Here is a 16,473-nt window from a genome sequence, read left to right on the forward strand (position 1 = left end):
GACCGTTTATTCTCTCTGCCTTCCTCCCTCTGTCCCTGGCTCCCTCCCGCCCGCCCTCTGTCCCTGCGTCGCTCTGTCTATCCCTCCGTTCCTAACTGCCTCCCTCTCTCTCCCTCCCTCCCTCCCTCCCTCCCTCCCTCCCTCCCTCCCAACTTCCCTCCGCCCATCCTTCGGCCCCTCTGGGTCTCCCGTTCGTCTCTCCATCTCTGCCCGCCTTCCCTCCCGCCTGGAACGGTCGGCATCGCCGGCGTGCGCGGGGCCTGGGGTCTGCGTTCAGCCGCCAGGCGCTCCACGGTGGCAGCTGGGAGGCTGCAGGGACACGGGCGGGCGGGCGGGCGGCCGGGCGACGGTGGAGCGGAGGCGCAGAGGAGGCGAGCCGCCGCCGGAGGGATGGCGGGCCCGGACGCTGCACGGGCCCGGTGTTTCGCGGGAAGGGGGTCTCCACCCAGCCCAGGGGAAGACTCATTTTCCGGGGGTAGGGATTGGGGGGTGGGGGTGGCGAGGGGTCGGTCAGGCCGTGGCGGAAAGGCATGAGAGCTCTGCCCGGGCTGCTCCCAGAGCCTAGGCGGCTGCCCGCGAACCCGCGCGTGCGCAGCAGACGGCCCACCTGCTGGTACCTGGGCCGGCGCTGGGATCCCCGGGATGCCCAGGAAAGAATGGCATCTCTCCGCTCTGTGGAGTCTCTCACCGGGCCTAGACCTGGAAGGCAGGAATCGCAGGCGGGTCGGCCCGGAGGGAAGACACGCCCATCCACGCCGACCCAGGTGTTCCCCGCGAAAGAGAGGCCACCGGCCAGCGCCCTGCACCGACCCCGTCCCAGCCCCGCGTCCTTTTAAAGCTCCTCCAGCAGAGCCCGGTATTCTTCCTCGCTGAGGGGTGGTTCCAGCGAGGCGGCCTCTTCCGTGGCCTCCAGCTCCCCAGGGGCCTCCGTTTCTAGGAAAGGCTGCGCCCGCTGCAGAAACTCCGGGCTCGCCAGGAGCTCATCCAGCAGGCGTAGGGGAGTGCAGACGAGCGCTCCGGCTCCTGGAGGAGCCGCGCCTGGGGGGGTGCCCGGATGGCTTGCACCTGCCACTGCCGCGCGGAGGCCTCCGGGGGCGCGGGCTGGGGAGGTGGGGCTTCCCCGGCTTGGGGTTCCCACGCAGCCCCGGCGACCTGGGGACCCTGGCCCCAGCCCCAACACGGACTCCCCTGGGACGCGAGGGGAGGGAAATGCAGGGGGTATTTCAGAATTCAGTCTTCCCCACAGAATCGCAAAGTTCACGTTTCACAACCATAAAGAAACTATTTACGCTAAAAATGAGACTTTTTATGAAGTTGCACTTAGAAAACTTCAATGTCTGAGAAAAAAATATCTCTAACGCACAGGGAAACTGGTGGTTTATCCAATACTCTGAAAATAAAATGGGCTGGGTGAGGGAAATATGAAAATATTATTTCAATTTCATCTCATTTTATTTATTTATGTACTTATTGATTTATTTTTGAGACAGAGTGTCCCTCTATCCCTCAGGCTGGATTACAGTGTCCTGAGCTCAGCTCACTGCAGCCTCCGCATCCTGGGCTCAATGCATTCTCCTGCCTCAGCCTCCAGAGTAGCTGGGACTAAATGAGCACGCCACCACGCCAGGCAAATTTTTGTCTTTTTTTTTTAAAGTGTGGAGGAGGTTTCACCATTTGGGCCAGGGTGGTCTTCAACTGCCGACTTCAGGTGATCTGTCCCAACTTGCCTTCCCAAAGTGAAGGGACTATAGGCATGAGCCACTGCGCCCAGACTATGATAGTTTCACACTGAAGCCTGAAGCTGCTCTGCCTTAGGATATTTCCTGAGTTTTACTTTCTTGTCATGATGAGTTGCTAGTTCATGTTTTCCCTTGTTTCTTTTCGAAAGGCATTACTGATGAGATTATGGCTTTCTCACAAAGAATACCACTTTGGTGAAACTATATTGAAATCAGGAGTACCTTATGTTTCCGATACTTATCAAGCACAATATTTGAACACGGCGTGGTAGGTGAAAGTGTAGGAAGCAGAATTTGGCAATCCCCGTATTTTTTCAATTTCGACGGTTTCAGGTTTTTGGTTTCAGCCAAACTGAAGAATGTCCTTATGAGCTGTCAATTCACAGGCCGTTACAGACAATTTTTGAAACTACATCACGGTGTAATTTAAGGAGTACGATTCTAAAGAAATTTGAACAATCTGGTGGTATTGCTAACACCAAACAAGGTTGTTCAGCTCTTTCATCTTTAAAAACAAACAAACAAAAACATGATGTGGAATTCTCTCATTTTACCAAATAGCCGTACGCTCCCTTGAATATGTGACTATGAAACCCAAGTAATTGGAAGAAGAAAAATAAAGGAAACACCTCATCAGTCTCATTAATAGTTTTGTTGAGAATAGTTTATTTTTGAAAAACTGCTGTCTATGTCTTGATATTTTTAGACACGGCTAAAGCTGAAATTGCATGAATCCTCTCTCTAACATTCATGCTACTAAAGAAACTTTTCCCAAGATTTGACTGCATTCATTTCATAAAAACCCTGTCCTCTTCTCCCCTATGTATCTATATTAGCACTCTGCCTTCTACCCTCTTCCATAGGAAACACAAATCCGTCAATTGATCACTTAAGCCTTTCCAGTATGGGTACAACATTTTCTGTAGTTGTACTCCTGAGATTTGTCCTTTATACTTCTAAAGACTAGACCCTAGATAATACATGCTTGGGAATAGTGGAGCTAGCTTGCTTAAACTTTATTTAGGCGTATGCTAATTACTTGTGGCGGGCAAAGGCAGGCAGTGAGGATGTTAAGCTTATCCCAAAATAGTCAATTTTGGAAAAGACACAAGTACAGGCCGGGAGCGGTGGCTCAGACCTGAAATCCCAGCACCTTGGGAGGTCTTCTCGCAGAAGGCCAGAGCGAGACCCCGGGGAAAAGATGCATCCCAGGCGTGATGGCCTGACGATGGCTTCCTGTGTCCCGCAACATGGGGAGTCTGCAGTGTGGCCGGTTTGGAGACTGGCAAGGAGAGCGAAGAGACAACATGCTGGTCTTCCACCCTTCCCTGGATGCCCGTGGGTGCCCGCAGAGCTCCGGAAGCAAACAGTCAACATGCTCAGCCTTTCGGGGGCCGGAGAGACGTGAGCAACATGCCCCCTTGCAGAGGGCACAGCAGCGTGGAATCCCAAATCACGCTTCAGTCATCCTGAGGGTGGCTCCTCTGTGGTCTGGGCTGTCGGCCTGGCGCTCCGTTGCGAGGCTCAGCCTGGGGATGTGCGGTCTGTGAACCACGCGGTTGAAAACCCGAAGGCAACACGGGTCCCGGTCTTTTGTCTCTGAGGAAGCCGCCCGTTCCTTGGGCCACGGAATCGGGGCCAATGGGTGCCCCGCCGGCCCGACGCGGCGGCCGTGGGCCCAGCCCTCAGCCCGCGCCGGGCGCTTACCCTTTTCCCGGAGCGCGGGGGTCCCGTTGCTCCCGGAGGCCAAAGACCGTTTATTCTCTCTGCCTTCCTCCCTCTGTCCCTGGCTCCCTCCCGCCCGCCCTCTGTCCCTGCGTCGCTCTGTCTATCCCTCCGTTCCTAACTGCCTCCCTCTCTCTCCCTCCCTCCCTCCCTCCCTCCCTCCCTCCCTCCCTCCCTCCCTCCCTCCCAACTTCCCTCCGCCCATCCTTCGGCCCCTCTGGGTCTCCCGTTCGTCTCTCCATCTCTGGCCGCCTTCCCTCCCGCCTGGAACGGTCGGCATCGCCGGCGTGCGCGGGGCCTGGGGTCTGCGTTCAGCCGCCAGGCGCTCCACGGTGGCAGCTGGGAGGCTGCAGGGACACGGGCGGGCGGGCGGGAGGCCGGGCGACGGTGGAGCGGAGGCGCAGAGGAGGCGAGCCGCCGCCGGAGGGATGGCGGGCCCGGACGCTGCGCGGGCCCGGTGTTTCGCGGGAAGGGGGTCTCCACCCAGCCCAGGGGAAGACTCATTTTCCGGGGGTAGGGATTGGGGGGTGGGGGTGGCGAGGGGTCGGTCAGGCCGTGGCGGAAAGGCATGAGAGCTCTGCCCGGGCTGCTCCCAGAGCCTAGGCGGCTGCCCGCGAACCCGCGCGTGCGCAGCAGACGGCCCACCTGCTGGTACCTGGGCCGGCGCTGGGATCCCCGGGATGCCCAGGAAAGAATGGCATCTCTCCGCTCTGTGGAGTCTCTCACCGGGCCTAGACCTGGAAGGCAGGAATCGCAGGCGGGTCGGCCCGGAGGGAAGACACGCCCATCCACGCCGACCCAGGTGTTCCCCGCGAAAGAGAGGCCACCGGCCAGCGCCCTGCACCGACCCCGTCCCAGCCCCGCGTCCTTTTAAAGCTCCTCCAGCAGAGCCCGGTATTCTTCCTCGCTGAGGGGTGGTTCCAGCGAGGCGGCCTCTTCCGTGGCCTCCAGCTCCCCAGGGGCCTCCGTTTCTAGGAAAGGCTGCGCCCGCTGCAGAAACTCCGGGCTCGCCAGGAGCTCATCCAGCAGGCGTAGGGGAGTGCAGACGAGCGCTCCGGCTCCTGGAGGAGCCGCGCCTGGGGGGGCGCCCGGATGGCTTGCACCTGCCACTGCCGCGCGGAGGCCTCCGGGGGCGCGGGCTGGGGAGGTGGGGCTTCCCCGGCTTGGGGTTCCCACGCAGCCCCGGCGACCTGGGGACCCTGGCCCCAGCCCCAACACGGACTCCCCTGGGACGCGAGGGGAGGGAAATGCAGGGGGTATTTCAGAATTCAGTCTTCCCCACAGAATCGCAAAGTTCACGTTTCACAACCATAAAGAAACTATTTACGCTAAAAATGAGACTTTTTATGAAGTTGCACTTAGAAAACTTCAATGTCTGAGAAAAAAATATCTCTAACGCACAGGGAAACTGGTGGTTTATCCAATACTCTGAAAATAAAATGGGCTGGGTGAGGGAAATATGAAAATATTATTTCAATTTCATCTCATTTTATTTATTTATGTACTTATTGCTTTATTTTTGAGACAGAGTGTCCCTCTATCCCTCAGGCTGGATTACAGTGTCCTGAGCTCAGCTCACTGCAGCCTCCGCATCCTGGGCTCAATGCATTCTCCTGCCTCAGCCTCCAGAGTAGCTGGGACTAAATGAGCACGCCACCACGCCAGGCAAATTTTTGTCTTTTTTTTTTAAAGTGTGGAGGAGGTTTCACCATTTGGGCCAGGGTGGTCTTCAACTGCCGACTTCAGGTGATCTGTCCCAACTTGCCTTCCCAAAGTGAAGGGACTATAGGCATGAGCCACTGCGCCCAGACTATGATAGTTTCACACTGAAGCCTGAAGCTGCTCTGCCTTAGGATTTTTCCTGAGTTTTACTTTCTTGTCATGATGAGTTGCTAGTTCATGTTTTCCCTTGTTTCTTTTCGAAAGGCATTACTGATGAGATTATGGCTTTCTCACAAAGAATACCACTTTGGTGAAACTATATTGAAATCAGGAGTACCTTATGTTTCCGATACTTATCAAGCACAATATTTGAACACGGCGTGGTAGGTGAAAGTGTAGGAAGCAGAATTTGGCAATCCCCATATTTTTTCAATTTCGACGGTTTCAGGTTTTTGGTTTCAGCCAAACTGAAGAATGTCCTTATGAGCTGTCAATTCACAGGCCGTTACAGACAATTTTTGAAACTACATCACGGTGTAATTTAAGGAGTACGATTCTAAAGAAATTTGAACAATCTGGTGGTATTGCTAACACCAAACAAGGTTGTTCAGCTCTTTCATCTTTAAAAACAAACAAACAAAAACATGATGTGGAATTCTCTCATTTTACCAAATAGCCGTACGCTCCCTTGAATATGTGACTATGAAACCCAAGTAATTGGAAGAAGAAAAATAAAGGAAACACCTCATCAGTCTCATTAATAGTTTTGTTGAGAATAGTTTATTTTTGAAAAACTGCTGGCTATGTCTTGATATTTTTAGACACGGCTAAAGCTGAAATTGCATGAATCCTCTCTCTAACATTCATGCTACTAAAGAAACTTTTCCCAAGATTTGACTGCATTCATTTCATAAAAGCCCTGTCCTCTTCTCCCCTATATATCTATATTAGCACTCTGCCTTCTACCCTCTTCCATAGGAAACACAAATCCGTCAATTGATCACTTAAGCCTTTCCAGTTTGGGTACAACATTTTCTGTAGTTGTACTCCTGAGATTTGTCCTTTATACTTCTAAAGACTAGACCCTAGATAATACATGCTTGGGAATAGTGGAGCTAGCTTGCTTAAACTTTATTTAGGCGTATGCTAATTACTTGTTGGGGGCAAAGGCAGGCAGTGAGGATGTTAAGCTTATCCCAAAATAGTCAATTTTGGAAAAGACACAAGTACAGGCCGGGCGTGGTGGCTCAGACCTGTAATCCCAGCACCTTGGGAGGCCGAGGCGGCCGGTCACGAGGTCAGGAGATCGACACCATCCTGGCTAACACGGTGAAACCCCGTCTCTGCTAAACATACACAAATTAGCCGGGCGTGGTGGCAGGCGCTTGTAGTCTCAGCTACTCGGGAGGCTGAGGCAGGAGAAGAGCACGAACCCGGGAGGCGGAGCTGGCAGTGAGCCGAGATTGCGCCACTGCACTCCGGCCTGGGCGGCAGAGTGGGATTCTGCCTCAAAAAAGAAAGAAAAAAAACATCTTCATATATATGAATGTGTGTGTGTGTGTGTGTGTGTGTGTGTGTGTGTGTGTGTGTGTGTCTGTGTATAGTCAGGTACACTCACTTTACTTCTGAGTTATCTCGTCACCACTTAACCAGCACCAATCAGAGACCACATTTTTCTAGGCAGTCTCCAAATGTACATTACAAATAGTAACGTACTTTAAGGATAGTAATGAAGCTCCGGGAAAAATTGCTTGTCTCCACCTCAGCAGACCAACCTGCCTGGGCCAGCTTCTCTTTTCCTCTACTCTTCAGAAAGTGCTAGACCTGCAACATCTGACAGAATACAGCTTCCATGACTCCTCAGTGCCATGGAAATGGAACGAGCTGAGAGCAATCTAAAGACTGGGAGATATTAGGTCTCTTGGATCTTACTTCTTTTGGTTGCTCGAGCACTTTAATTCCCGAGAGAGCCCTCCCATCTCCATCAGTTCTTCCAGGAACCTGTACCCTCCTTGTGTCTCGAAGATACGCTGGTCTAACTTGTTACATGCCTTTACAAGAAAGTTGGTAAAAATAAAAGGAAAGCTGAACAACGTCACAATATGGAGGTATGAAACAGAATTTCCCCATACTTGGTAAAGTTTAGAAATTTGTGTAATACCCGAAGGCAGATTCTATGTACAATAAGTCCTAGTTTAAGAACAAGAGCTGAGGGTATGAGGAAATAAAACTATATTTTCCGGGAGTATCTCTGGCTTCAGGAAGAAAGAGCACATGTTACTCTCCATTCAATATTAGGGCTGAACTATGGGGTCTTTTCGATCCTTTTTGCTTACCCTCTGCGATTCAGGGGGCACATGGCAAAGGTAAACAGACTGAAACAGCACCGTGGATAGCTGTGAGCTGTGCTGGGAAGATTCACGGTGATTCCATAATAAATCTCAGGTCTTTCTTCTGTAACAAAAAATTCCTCTTTTCCATCATCAAGGTAAAGCCGAGTATGTACAAGTAGAGTATGCGATAACTTTGTCACTCGTGACGAACCTAGTCGGTCCGATACTTTAACAACTTCTCCAATGTCTCTGCACTCAGGTTGGATATTCTGAGTGGGTCATCGGTAGAATGAATGAAATCAAGAATACTCTAAAGCAATGTTTGGAAGTCAATTTCAGTGTCTCCGGAAGCACTGGGAAAATCACCATGTGTAACGAACGTGAAGTATCCGCAGGCTCTCTCTGTGTCTTTGAAACTGCCCATGTGTTCATTAGAAACGGCGGCTTGAGGAAAGGTGGTTTTGGAATTGGTTTCCCTCTAGTCTTACGTGATGCATCTCTACTATATTGCATTATAATAAAGCAAAGGGTCACTTGCTGACATAAAGCACAGGAGGCAGGAATGGAAGAGTCAACTTAGAGAAAAAAAGTGCTTTTCGGTTTTATTTTCATTTCTTCAGTTTGGAAAACAGTTTAACAGTTTAACAGTTTAACTGATTTTGTGGCGGCTCACAAAAATACATATGAGCGTTGAAAATGTACAGAAGAACAACAATTGGGAGACATTTCCGGAAGCTTCAGTTTCTGAAACCCAGACATGAGCCTACAAGCTAAGACACGGCTACACCAGGCTTCAGCGTGAAACCATACAACTCCTGGGAAGGGCTTCCCTCTCTGAACGCAGCTACCTGTCCACAGGATGCTCTAGGCCCAGGCACCTTTATTCTTCCAACTAGAGAGACATAGAAAGATGCCTCCATATCCCATGAAGATGCCCAAGCATTTGGCCAAGGCTCCTATGAAACAGTCTGCTGTCTTCATCCAGGTAAGGGCAACTTCACATTTTCAGACACTAAGGTCGTGGGTAAATCCAGGGTGGACTGAGAGGCGGAAGCTCCAGCAAACACAGTCCTGTGGCTGGAAGATGAATGCAGTACTTATTCCTGCACCAACAGACCCTTGCCTCTGGCCTTGGGCCTAGAGCATGATTTTTTGGTAGTTGCTGTTGGGGAAGAGGCCCTTGGGCTTTAACCTGCGGACAGCCTCCCTTAAATGCTTGGGCTGCAGCGGGGGCGTTTCTCCCCACATCTCACACACGTCCAGGGCCTCTTCCACCACCTCTCCAACAAAGACCTTGGCGATTCCAGCCATGGCAATGGCGGCGTTCTCAGACACCGAACTGCCGGTGATAGACTTCATCAGACCTGCAATGCGTGCTTTTGGGAAAGCTGACCGGCGACACACTTCGTAGCGGGCCAGCTGCTCCTCAGACATGGCAGACAGCAGGGCTGTCATCCTCTGAGCCTCCTCTGCATCCACGGTGGGCTTCCTCTCCTTCTTTCCTTTGGTATGTCTTTTCCGTCTTTTGGCGGCAGGAGGAGCTGAGGCTGAGGCCTCCTTGTCCCCTTCTGTGAGGTCCATGACATCCTCACTCCTGAGCTCACCTCCCTGATCCCCGGGTTCTTCCAAGTTCCCACCTAGGTCCTCAGGGATTCCATCCTTCTTGCTGCCCTTCAGACCTCGGGGCATGGCGAACATCTCAGCAGACACACCTGTTTGCCTGCCCGTCTCCACGGGTGAGATTCAAGTCTGCCCCGTGACAGCAGCTGTAGAGGCAGAAGTTCTGGCTGGGGTGGTTTGATTACGGATCTGCAGCGAGAACCTTTCGAAGATTTTAGCTGCCGTGTTTCTGCTGAGCCACTTTAGCCATAACTGGACACAGCTCCCTGCCTCCCCTTCCCACACACAAACACACACGCTGAATTTTCTCACTTCCACAATGTGAAGAAACTTGTGGATGGAGAGTATATTAGTTTTACATCAATGCAGAATAAATTCTCACAAATTTTGGACACTTAAAACAAACCCCAGCTCAGAGGTCAGAAGTTCTACCAGTCCAAGTGACTGCCACCTGCTCAGAGCCACACGAGGGACCTCCGGGATGGGTCTGGCTGTGTGGTCGCTGCCTTCACCTGAGAAGGGTCTGGCTTCGATCTGACTCGAGGGGGTGGCAGAATTCAATGCCTTCGGGTTGTGAGCCCCAGGCCCACTTGTCTGTTCTGCCTGCTGCCGTGAGGACGCTCTCGGCTCCTGCAAGTGTTGCCCAGGTCTGGGCTGTGAGGCTCCCTGGGTCTGCACGGCCAGTGCCGGGGAATCTCCCACAGGGCAATGTCATCTCAGGGAGCTCCAGTCCTCCCTTATAAAGAGCTCGGATGATTGAACTAGACCCAGCCCTTAGCAGCTATTGGCTCAGGATATCCCTAAGGAAATCAGGGATTTGGGCGGGCTCATCAATTCACGCTTCCGCCCACCCCCAAGGGAGGGGCAGACACAGGGCGAGTCTCCGAGGGGCGGGAAATGCAGGGGGTATTTCAGAATTCAGTCTTCCTCACAGAATCGCAAAGTTCACGTTTCACAACCATAAAGAAACTATTTACGCTAAAAATGAGACTTTTTAAGAAGTTGCACTTAGAAAACTTCAATGTCTGAGAAAAAAATATCCCTAACGCACAGGGAAACAGGTGGCTTATCCAATACTCTGGAAATAAAATGGGCTGGGTGAGGGGAATATGAAAATATTATTTCAATTTCATCTCATTTTATTTATTTATTTATGTACTTATTGATTTATTTTTGAGACAGAGTCTCCCTCTGTCCCTCAGGCTGGATTACAGTGTCCTGAGCTCAGCTCACTGCAGCCTCCGCATCCTGGGCCCAAGGCATTCTCCTGCCTCAGCCTCCAGAGTAGCTGGGACTAAATGAGTACGCCACCACGCCAGGCAAATTTTTGTCTTTTTTATAAAGTGTAGAGGAGGTTTCACCATTTGGGCCAGGGTGGTCTTCAACTGCCAACTTCAGATGATCTGCCCCAACTTGCCTTCCAAAGTGAAGGGACTATAGGCGTGAGCCACTGAACCCAGACTATGATAGTTTCACACTGAGGCCTGAAGCTGCTCTGCCTTAGGATTTTTCCTGAGTTTTACGTTCTTGTCATGATGAGTTGCTAGTTCATATTTTCCGTTGGATCTTTTCGAAAGGGATTACAGATGAGATTATGGCTTTCTCACAAAGAATACCACTTTGGTGAAACTATACTGAAATCAGGAGTACCTTATGTTTCCGATACTTATCAAGCACAATATTTGAACACGGCGTGGTAGGTGAAAGTGTAGGAAGCAGAATTTGGCAAACCCCATTTTTTTTCAATTTCGACGGTTTCAGGTTTTTGGTTTCAGCCAAACTGAAGAATGTCCTAATGAGCTGTCAATTCACAGGCCATTACAGACAATTTTTGAAACTACATCACACTGTAATTTAAGGAGTACGATTCTAAAGAAATTTGAACAATCTGGTGGTATTGCTAACACCAAACAAGGTTGTTCAGCTCTTTCATCTTTAAAAACAAACAAACAAAAACATGATGTGGAATTCTCTCATTTTACCAAACAGCCGTACGCTCCCTTGAATATGTGACTATGAAACCCAAGTAATTGGAAGAAGAAAAATAAAGGAAACACCTCATCAGTCTCATTAATAGTTTTGTGGAGAATAGTTTATTTTTCAAAAACTGCTGTCTATGTCTTGATATTTTTAGACACGGCTAAAGCTGAAATTGCATGAATCCTCTCTCTAACATTCATGCTACTAAAGAAACTTTTCCCAAGATTTGACTGCATTCATTTCATAAAAGCCCTGTCCTCTTCTCCCCTATGTATCTATATTAGCACTCTGCCTTCTACCCTCTTCCATAGGAAACACAAATCCGTCAATTGATCACTTAAGCCTTCCCAGTTTGGGTACAACATTTTCTGTAGTTGTACTCCTGAGATTTGTCCTTTATACTTCTAAAGACTAGACCCTAGATAATACATGCTTGGGAATAATGGAGCTATCTTGCTTAAACTTTATTTAGGCGTATGCTAATTACTTGTGGGGGGCAAAGGCAGGCAGTGAGGATGTTAAGCTTATCCCAAAATAGTCAATTTTGGAAAAGACACAAGTACAGGCCGGGCGTGGTGGCTCAGACCTGTAATCCCAGCACCTTGGGAGGCCGAGGCGGCCGGTCACGAGGTCAGGAGATCGACACCATCCTGGCTAACACGGTGAAACCCCGTCTCTGCTAAACATACACAAATTAGCCGGGCGTGGTGGCAGGCGCTTGTAGTCTCAGCTACTCGGGAGGCTGAGGCAGGAGAAGAGCACGAACCCGGGAGGCGGAGCTCTCAGTGAGCCGAGATTGCGCCACTGCACTCCCGCCTGGGCGGCAGAGTGGGATTCTGCCTCAAAAAAGAAAGAAAAAAAAATCATCATATATATGAATGTGTGTGTGTGTGTGTGTGTGTGTCTGTGTGTGTGTGTGTACTCAGGTACACTCACTTTACTTCTGAGTTACCTCGTCACCACTTAACCAGCACCAATCAGAGACCACATTTTTCTAGGCAGTCTCCAAATGTACATTACAAATAGTAACGTACTTTAAGGATAGTAATGAAGCTCCGGGAAAAATTGCTTGTCTCCACCTCAGCAGACCAACCTGCCTGGGCCAGCTTCTCTCTTCCTCTACTCTTCAGAAAGTGCTAGACCTGCAACATCTGACAGAATACAGCTTCCATGACTCCTCAGTGCCATGGAAATGGAACGAGCTGAGAGCAATCTAAAGACTGGGAGATATTAGGTCTCTTGGATCTTACTTCTTTTGGTTGCTCGAGCACTTTAATTCCCGAGAGAGCCCTCCCATCTCCATCAGTTCTTCCAGGAACCTGTACCCTCCTTGTGTCTCGAAGATACGCTGGTCTAACTTGTTACATGCCTTTACAAGAAAGTTGGTAAAAATAAAAGGAAAGCTGAACAACGTCACAATATGGAGGTATGAAACAGAATTTCCCCATACTTGGTAAAGTTTAGAAATTTGTGTAATACCCGAAGGCAGATTCTATGTACAATAAGTCCTAGTTTAAGAACAAGAGCTGAGGGTATGAGGAAATAAAACTATATTTTCCGGGAGTATCTCTGGCTTCAGGAAGAAAGAGCACATGTTACTCTCCATTCAATATTAGGGCTGAACTATGGGGTCTTTTCGATCCTTTTTGCTTACCCTCTGCGATTCAGGGGGCACATGGCAAAGGTAAACAGACTGAAACAGCACCGTGGATAGCTGTGAGCTGTGCTGGGAAGATTCACGGTGATTCCATAATAAATCTCAGGTCTTTATTCTGTAACAAAAAATTCCTCTTTTCCATCATCAAGGTAAAGCCGAGTATGTACAAGTAGAGTATGCGATAACTTTGTCACTCGTGACGAACCTAGTCGGTCCGATACTTTAACAACTTCTCCAATGTCTCTGCACTCAGGTTGGATATTCTGAGTGGGTCATCGGTAGAATGAATGAAATCAAGAATACTCTAAAGCAATGTTTGGAAGTCAATTTCAGTGTCTCCGGAAGCACTGGGAAAATCACCATGTGTAACGAACGTGAAGTATCCACAGGCTCTCTCTGTGTCTTTGAAACTGCCCATGTGTTCATTAGAAACGGCGGCTTGAGGAAAGGTAGTTTTGGAATTGGTTTCCCTCTAGTCTTACGTGATGCATCTCTACTATATTGCATTATAATAAAGCAAAGGGTCACTTGCTGACATAAAGCACAGGAGGCAGGAATGGAAGAGTCAACTTAGAGAAAAAAAGTGCTTTTCGGTTTTATTTTCATTTCTGCAGTTTGGAAAACAGTTTAACAGTTTAACAGATTTTGTGGCGGCTCACAAAAATACATATGAGCGTTGAAAATGTACAGAAGAACAACAATTGGGAGACATTTCCGGAAGCTTCAGTTTCTGAAACCCAGACATGAGCCTACAAGCTAAGACACGGCTACACCAGGCTTCAGCGTGAAACCATACAACTCCTGGGAAGGGCTTCCCTCTCTGAACGCAGCTACCTGTCCACAGGATGCTCTAGGCCCAGGCACCTTTATTCTTCCAACTAGAGAGACATAGAAAGATGCCTCCATATCCCATGAAGATGCCCAAGCATTTGGCCAAGGCTCCTATGAAACAGTCTGCTGTCTTCATCCAGGTAAGGGCAACTTCACATTTTCAGACACTAAGGTCGTGGGTAAATCCAGGGTGGACTGAGAGGCGGAAGCTCCAGCAAACACAGTCCTGTGGCTGGAAGATGAATGCAGTACTTATTCCTGCACCAACAGACCCTTGCCTCTGGCCTTGGGCCTAGAGCATGATTTTTTGGTAGTTGCTGTTGGGGAAGAGGCCCTTGGGCTTTAACCTGCGGACAGCCTCCCTTAAATGCTTGGGCTGCAGCGGGGGCGTTTCTCCCCACATCTCACACACGTCCAGGGCCTCTTCCACCACCTCTCCAACAAAGACCTTGGCGATTCCAGCCATGGCAATGGCGGCGTTCTCAGACACCGAACTGCCGGTGATAGACTTCATCAGACCTGCAATGCGTGCTTTTGGGAAAGCTGACCGGCGACACACTTCGTAGCGGGCCAGCTGCTCCTCAGACATGGCAGACAGCAGGGCTGTCATCCTCTGAGCCTCCTCTGCATCCACGGTGGGCTTCCTCTCCTTCTTTCCTTTGGTATGTCTTTTCCGTCTTTTGGCGGCAGGAGGAGCTGAGGCTGAGGCCTCCTTGTCCCCTTCTGTGAGGTCCATGACATCCTCACTCCTGAGCTCACCTCCCTGATCCCTGGGTTCTTCCAAGTTCCCACCTAGGTCCTCAGGGATTCCATCCTTCTTGCTGCCCTTCAGACCTCGGGGCATGGCGAACATCTCAGCAGACACACCTGTTTGCCTGCCCGTCTCCACGGGTGAGATTCAAGTCTGCCCCGTGACAGCAGCTGTAGAGGCAGAAGTTCTGGCTGGGGTGGTTTGATTACGGATCTGCAGCGAGAACCTTTCGAAGATTTTAGCTGCCGTGTTTCTGCTGAGCCACTTTAGCCATAACTGGACACAGCTCCCTGCCTCCCCTTCCCACACACAAACACACACGCTGAATTTTCTCACTTCCACAATGTGAAGAAACTTGTGGATGGAGAGTATATTAGTTTTACATCAATGCAGAATAAATTCTCACAAATTTTGGACACTTAAAACAAACCCCAGCTCAGAGGTCAGAAGTTCTACCAGTCCAAGTGACTGCCACCTGCTCAGAGCCACACGAGGGACCTCCGGGATGGGTCTGGCTGTGTGGTCGCTGCCTTCACCTGAGAAGGGTCTGGCTTCGATCTGACTCGAGGTGGTGGCAGAATTCAATGCCTTCGGGTTGTGAGCCCCAGGCCCACTTGTCTGTTCTGCCTGCTGCCGTGAGGACGCTCTCGGCTCCTGCAAGTGTTGCCCAGGTCTGGGCTGTGAGGCTCCCTGGGTCTGCACGGCCAGTGCCGGGGAATCTCCCACAGGGCAATGTCATCTCAGGGAGCTCCAGTCCTCCCTTATAAAGAGCTCGGATGATTGAACTAGACCCAGCCCTTAGCAGCTATTGGCTCAGGATATCCCTAAGGAAATCAGGGATTTGGGCGGGCTCATCAATTCACGCTTCCGCCCACCCCCAAGGGAGGGGCAGACACAGGGCGAGTCTCCGAGGGGCGGGAAATGCAGGGGGTATTTCAGAATTCAGTCTTCCTCACAGAATCGCAAAGTTCACGTTTCACAACCATAAAGAAACTATTTACGCTAAAAATGAGACTTTTTAAGAAGTTGCACTTAGAAAACTTCAATGTCTGAGAAAAAAATATCCCTAACGCACAGGGAAACAGGTGGCTTATCCAATACTCTGGAAATAAAATGGGCTGGGTGAGGGGAATATGAAAATATTATTTCAATTTCATCTCATTTTATTTATTTATTTATGTACTTATTGATTTATTTTTGAGACAGAGTCTCCCTCTGTCCCTCAGGCTGGATTACAGTGTCCTGAGCTCAGCTCACTGCAGCCTCCGCATCCTGGGCCCAAGGCATTCTCCTGCCTCAGCCTCCAGAGTAGCTGGGACTAAATGAGTACGCCACCACGCCAGGCAAATTTTTGTCTTTTTTATAAAGTGTAGAGGAGGTTTCACCATTTGGGCCAGGGTGGTCTTCAACTGCCAACTTCAGATGATCTGCCCCAACTTGCCTTCCAAAGTGAAGGGACTATAGGCGTGAGCCACTGAACCCAGACTATGATAGTTTCACACTGAGGCCTGAAGCTGCTCTGCCTTAGGATTTTTCCTGAGTTTTACGTTCTTGTCATGATGAGTTGCTAGTTCATATTTTCCGTTGGATCTTTTCGAAAGGGATTACTGATGAGATTATGGCTTTCTCACAAAGAATACCACTTTGGTGAAACTATACTGAAATCAGGAGTACCTTATGTTTCCGATACTTATCAAGCACAATATTTGAACACGGCGTGGTAGGTGAAAGTGTAGGAAGCAGAATTTGGCAAACCCCATTTTTTTTCAATTTCGACGGTTTCAGGTTTTTGGTTTCAGCCAAACTGAAGAATGTCCTAATGAGCTGTCAATTCACAGGCCATTACAGACAATTTTTGAAACTACATCACACTGTAATTTAAGGAGTACGATTCTAAAGAAATTTGAACAATCTGGTGGTATTGCTAACACCAAACAAGGTTGTTCAGCTCTTTCATCTTTAAAAACAAACAAACAAAAACATGATGTGGAATTCTCTCATTTTACCAAACAGCCGTACGCTCCCTTGAATATGTGACTATGAAACCCAAGTAATTGGAAGAAGAAAAATAAAGGAAACACCTCATCAGTCTCATTAATAGTTTTGTTGAGAATAGTTTATTTTTCAAAAACTGCTGTCTATGTCTTGATATTTTTAGACACGGCTAAAGCTGAA

The sequence above is a fragment of the Pongo abelii genome, chromosome 13 (genome assembly GCF_028885655.2).
Source record: "Pongo abelii isolate AG06213 chromosome 13, NHGRI_mPonAbe1-v2.0_pri, whole genome shotgun sequence".
Lineage (NCBI taxonomy): Eukaryota > Metazoa > Chordata > Mammalia > Primates > Hominidae > Pongo > Pongo abelii.